The sequence below is a fragment of the Solanum pennellii genome, chromosome 1 (assembly GCF_001406875.1).
Source record: "Solanum pennellii chromosome 1, SPENNV200".
Classification (NCBI taxonomy): Eukaryota; Viridiplantae; Streptophyta; class Magnoliopsida; order Solanales; family Solanaceae; genus Solanum; species Solanum pennellii.
The window spans coordinates 21,655,829-21,661,788 of record NC_028637.1 but is presented as its reverse complement, the minus strand read 5'-3'; the positions used below and the strand labels follow the sequence as shown (position 1 = coordinate 21,661,788).

Below are 5,960 nucleotides of genomic sequence, written 5' to 3'. Positions count from 1 at the left end.
ATTTTATCTTTAAATTACTACAACTTTGGGATTATTACTTTTGGTGAGTCCATTTTTTCTCTTATTGATCATTTTCATTCTTCTTCTTTTTGCAGTTTCTCTGAGCAATTTCAATATATTAGTGGACCAGCAAATCACTAGGTTCTTATCTCTTTATTAAGGTCCAACACTCTAGGTTCGTATCTCGTTTTTATGATTCTTTGAATACTTCTTAGCTATATCTCTCTTTGAGTACTCAATGTACAATCTATGAAGCTATATTGTATCTCTAGACCTAACATAAGTCGTAGCAAGCTGGAGTTTAGAAATAACTTCAGAAACCTCAAAAGAGTGAAATAAATTAAATCATGCTCCATAAGTGAACCTGAACAAATCAATCAAGTGACTTTATCTTATAATTCCACCAATTGTCTTCCTAAAAACACTCTAAATTTTTGGTGTGATTGTGGATAGTAACAGACCTACTGAATGTGATTGAGTGCAGAAAATATTATTAGAATGTCCCTTAATGGTACATCTTATTTTTAGCTCTTTGTAATACCTTGGTGATTGATTTGTTTAAGTATTGCAGGTGTACACTACCATACATTTTAATGTTTTATTTCTATTTTCACACAGGTTTTAATAGTCATAGCTATGAGTCAACCAGAAACTTTAAAAAGAACCAAAAAAGCCAAAAAGAAGACATTTGCTAAACCAGGATCGTTATCATTCTTGGCAAATAAGAAACGGCAGTTATTGAAAACAAATGAAATTATTTAAGAAATAGAGTACATGAAAGGACATCTTGTCAAATTAATTGGAACACAACAATCAGTAGCACCACAATCTGAAGCAAAAAAACAATCTGTCAAGGAGTTTCCTTTTGAAGATTACCCTGTCGAGGAGCTGCCTCTTGTGCAGCCTGTCGAGGAGCTGCCACTTGTGCAGCATGTCGAGGAGCTGCCTCTTGAGCAGCATGGAAAAGATTTTCCTTTCGAGGATCAAGTGCGAATGAATTCTGTCACTCCTCGAACAAATGATAAACCTGAAGAACAAGGTAACATATAATATTACAGACCTATTAAATGTATTCATAATTTTAATTATATTTCTTGTATTTTCTTATAGCTGAAGATGTTCCAGTCCAAATAATATAGGTAGAACGCAAATGCATGATGTTCATGCCCGAAAAGAACGTAAGTTGATCATACTTAATAGTCAAAATAGAACTGTTGGTCCTACTGATGATGTTGTCATAGAGCTAAGTAGCTTCCTAGGAACATTGGCTAGAAATGTGACTCTTTGCCCATTTGATATATTGGATTAGAGGAGCATGGACACTAAAAAGGATTTATTGGATTATACCAAAAGGTTTGTAGTTTACAATTATTAATTATTTGTAAATGTATTTTACTTCTATTCGCTAATTGAATGACACAAAATTATAGGAGAAATATATTATTCCTGAAGCTGCGTACCATTGGGCTATGGTAACCATCAAGATGCTTGGAGAAGACATAGAAGTGATTTGAAGCTTAATTTTTACGATCCAAATGACCATGATGCAGTTCGAATAGCAAAAAAGCCTGGTCATATTCCAGAACGTCAATTTAGAGAGCTCCTCAAATATTGGAATTTTTAAAAATTCAAGGTAAAAATGTTTTACAGAATCTCAATTTTTTTAATAAGTAGCATTTGTATTATAGCTCCTGATTTTTGCTCCCTTCCCAGCTTTTTTCCACCTAGTGACCCCCAACACATCAAAGCTGTTAGACAAAATAGTACACCTCTGTTTCCAGTAGAATCTCTGTGTCTAGCATGTTGGATATTTCATATGATATAGTTGATCTGGCTTGCTATGGTTGGATATTTCTATGCTTCTTCATGGATCTTCTTTCTCGTAGGTGCCTTTTTAATCAGCAGGTGGATCATTATCATGCCCAAACATTAAGCAATTAGAGCAACATTTTGGCCTGTATTTGTAATTCAGACCTTACTAGAAAGACCCATAAGGAGCAGCAAGTGTAACTATCTCCACCAAAGGTTGAGAAATGTCAACACTCTAGCATATGAAATATGATTTAATTTGTAATTCATATCTCTAGCATTATTATGGTTTGTATACGGACCAACTTGCATAACCACCTCTCTGACTGCTACAAAAGTAAATCAAAACATATAGTAACAATCTGAATAGTATAAATACTAAAGCATCTGGATAAAGTGCCAACACTGACTGCTATGACATAATTGTCCATAGTGTGATATCGGTGTTGATGACTTAATAGTATTGATTCTGCTTTACCTGAGGCTTGGTTGGTACTTTAGTGTCTAAAGTAGTGTGATAATAGTATAGATTCTGCTTTATTTTTTCTTTTAATCTCTTCTCTATTGTAATATTTTGCAGCTTCTTTCTTCATTTATAGTGATAGTCCCAGGCATTTTACAAGACACCTTAAAACTATATAGTGACTGATATTGACAGATTATTATAAAGGGAAGATAGACTGTTATAAAGGAAAGACATACTTATATTGACCTCGTCTAGTACACTATATAACACTAATATACCTTCGATTAACATTACTAATTCATTTCTTTGCAGAAAATGTCTGAAACAAATGCAAAGAATCGAAAAAAACTGATGAATCCACACACTGCTGGCAAAAAGAGTTTTGCTTTAGTTCGTAATAAGCTAGTGAGTTCTCTCATTTATTATTTTTTTAATCAATTTTTGGGGCTTTTTATTAATAGGTACACTTTCCTTAAGTAAGGTTTCTAATCCACTGCTCATGAAATTTGCTTTTGGATCTCTTCCACTGTGAGTTTATTTTTAATATATATGTTAATTTGACTAGGAGAAAGATAAGGACACAGTATCATCTAAGGAACTCTTTGTGGTTACAAGAACAAGAAAACCTGGGCGTTCGTACAATGCCTCAAATGAAGATACTACTAGTAAAATTGTATGTGTCGTGTCTATTTTCATATACTTTTATTGAGATCAATTATTTATTTCATAAGATTGTGTTTGTTGGATATGCTTTGGTAGGCTGAAATCGACGAAATTGAAAAACAAATAAGCATAAATGGTGAGTATGTTGATGCATTTTCAAGCGTCATGGGTCCTGAACATCTGGGACGTCTATGACTATATGGCGCAGGAGTTACAAAGACTACTTTGAAAAAAAAAGTTGGCAATTCGGAATCAACTTTAAGTGCAACAACTGATGGAATGCAGCAAATCCAAGAGAGGATGCAGAAAATGGAGAAACAAATGGAGGAACAAAAGAAAATTGTGCGACAAGAAGTTATTGCAGATGTTATTGCACAACTTAAGCATGTGGGATTAATTGGTAGTAACATATTGGCAGCATTGTCGACTCCTTCACCAAGAGAATCTACTTCTGTTCAAGGGGCTGTACAAGGTTGGTGTTGCTAATTCTATGTTTTGATTGTTATTTGTTGTTGCTACTTGCTATAGGATTAGAATGGAAAAGTATGCTATTGATCTAAGGAAATTGGGGAAAAGTTAGGCAGAGGATCAGTAAATGCCTGATTCATGAGTTTAGTGTCTGAATTGCTGCTTGTTCTCTGCTAGTTTAATGTCTGAGTTGCTGCTTGTAGCCAAGTAGAGGACCAATTGTTAGATTCATGATTTTTTTTATACTTGCTTCTTGTAGTCTTGTTTCTTGTGGCTTCTTGTTTATGCTAATTAAACATGTCACTTGTAGCATGATAGTGTCCAATCATGATAGTGTTGTTTCTACTGCTTGTAGTCTTGTCTCTTGTTTCTGTTGCTGGTCTCTTGTTTCTGCTGCTTGTTTCTTGTAGCATGATAGTATTGAATCCTAGCTTCACGATTTTGTTTTGTCAAGCCAACGTAGTTGCTAACGCATGTTACTGCATGTAGTCTGGTCTCTTGTTTCTGCTGCTGCTTGTAGAAGTTTGAATGCAGCTAGCAGTTGAATGTTATTGCCATGTACATGATTTCCAAGTTTTAGGGTTGAACAATTATAAATTCTAATTCATGGTTGTAACTACATGTATACTTGTTAATTTTCAAGATTTGAGGTTTGCTAAATTATTTATATTTTTTTCTGATTTTATGTTGGTGATGAAATCGAAGAAGGCGATGAAAAAAGTAGTGAAGACACGACATAGGAGCTGAAGTATTGATGTAAACTTTATTGATTTTCTAGAAATCATATATTTTTGAAGATTGAAAATTCTATGGCACGTGTTTCACCTTTTTTGAAGTCTATAAAAAGATTTGTATATTTTGTTTTAATTGATATTAGAATCAATGATCTTGAATTCTTATTTTGATAATGAACATTTATTCTCGTTAACGATTTATGAGTATTTTTATGCTATAAAATTTATTCTCGTGAAAGATTTAGTATATACCAGGTATATATAGCTTACTAATATTGCATTAGAATTGTTGCAAATAGCAGGTAATAACCGTTGCAATAGGCATTAAACATTAGTTCTACAATTGTTTAAAGTGTTGCAATACCCTATTACAACCGTCACAATAGAGTGAAAGGGTGTGTTGAATCGAAAGAAAACTGTAGCCATAGCCTTAAAAGAACTGATGCATAAACCTCTATTACGACGATTCATAACCGTACCAATACGGCCATAACCTTGGCAATAAATTCAAATGAGAACCGTGGCAATAGGTCAACGTATGGCCACGGTTATATGAACCGTCGCACAGAACCGTAGCAATAGAGCTATTGTTACGCAATCTGTTCTAGTGGTTGACGTAACCGTAGCCTTAGACCTATGGCTACGGTAGTAACGTCTATTGCAACGGTAGATTAACCGTGACAGTAGACCAAATTTCTAGTAGTGCTTATACTGTAAATTTGACCTCATAATAATGAGTTTAAAAAGAAAAAATTGAACTATTTGTATTACATGTCAGATACTCCGTTCTTTCGGATTTTATGTAATATCATATTGGTATCAATCTATCAAAAAAATATATGATATCTGTCTATATTAAAAAATAATCAAGTTATAAATTTTTTATTTAATCAGTAGTGAGAAGTTTTATAGTTACAAATATATGACAACATATTTAATGCAACAAGTTTTAAAATTTTGTATTCCATGTAGAGTCAAAGTGAACATGTCTTTGAAAGATAAAATATATGAGGTTTAAACGCCATCATGTTCAATTAAAAAATATTATTTTTTAATAATAGATTAAAGAGGAAAGAAAGTCACTTGAATTAGAAGAAACAAAGTATTCTTTTTAATTGTCAATGTTTTAATTCATAATTCAAGTTCAAATATAAGTATATGAAACCACAATATATATATACATACATATATACATACATACACACACACACACACACACACACACATATATATATATATATACACACACACACACACATATATATAACTTATTGACAAGCTGAGGTTTGAAAAGACAATAATGATTGTCAGATCTCACTACATCAATTGTTATGAAATCTTGATTAATTTTCACCATTTGATCATTAGGATTTTATCATCTTTTTTTTTCATCATATAACTTTATTCTTTCTTTAGCTTCTTATTTGAAAAAATTAAAAAAAAAGTTTCCTACATAAACATAACTTAGTAAAAATATCAATAATTATATAACCTTTTGCTACCAATTTATAACAAAATAATATGTACATATAATTTCTCTCTCATATAGATATTAATGAAAATTATAAACACATGATAGAAATGAAGCATAAAATATGCATTCGAAGAGTGATTATAAATAATCATACAGATTATTTGAGGATAAAGATTGTAAAATACAAAAAATTGCTAGTTTGAGATTCATAGTAGCTATGATGGTTGACTATCTAAATTTTAGATTTATTGGTAAGGGTTTGACCCTGCCTTGTAATCCACTCCTCCATTTTCTCTTTCCCTAAATCCAATTTTATTTTTTTTGAAAAGACAAGAATTTTTAATTT

General features: G+C 32.1%; 1 pseudogene; it reads left to right on the top strand.

Annotated features, from left to right (window-relative positions):
- The first annotated feature begins 774 nt into the window (after positions 1-774).
- LOC107018576 lies at positions 775-4,146 on the top strand (annotated as a pseudogene).
- The last annotated feature ends 1,814 nt before the right edge of the window (positions 4,147-5,960 follow it).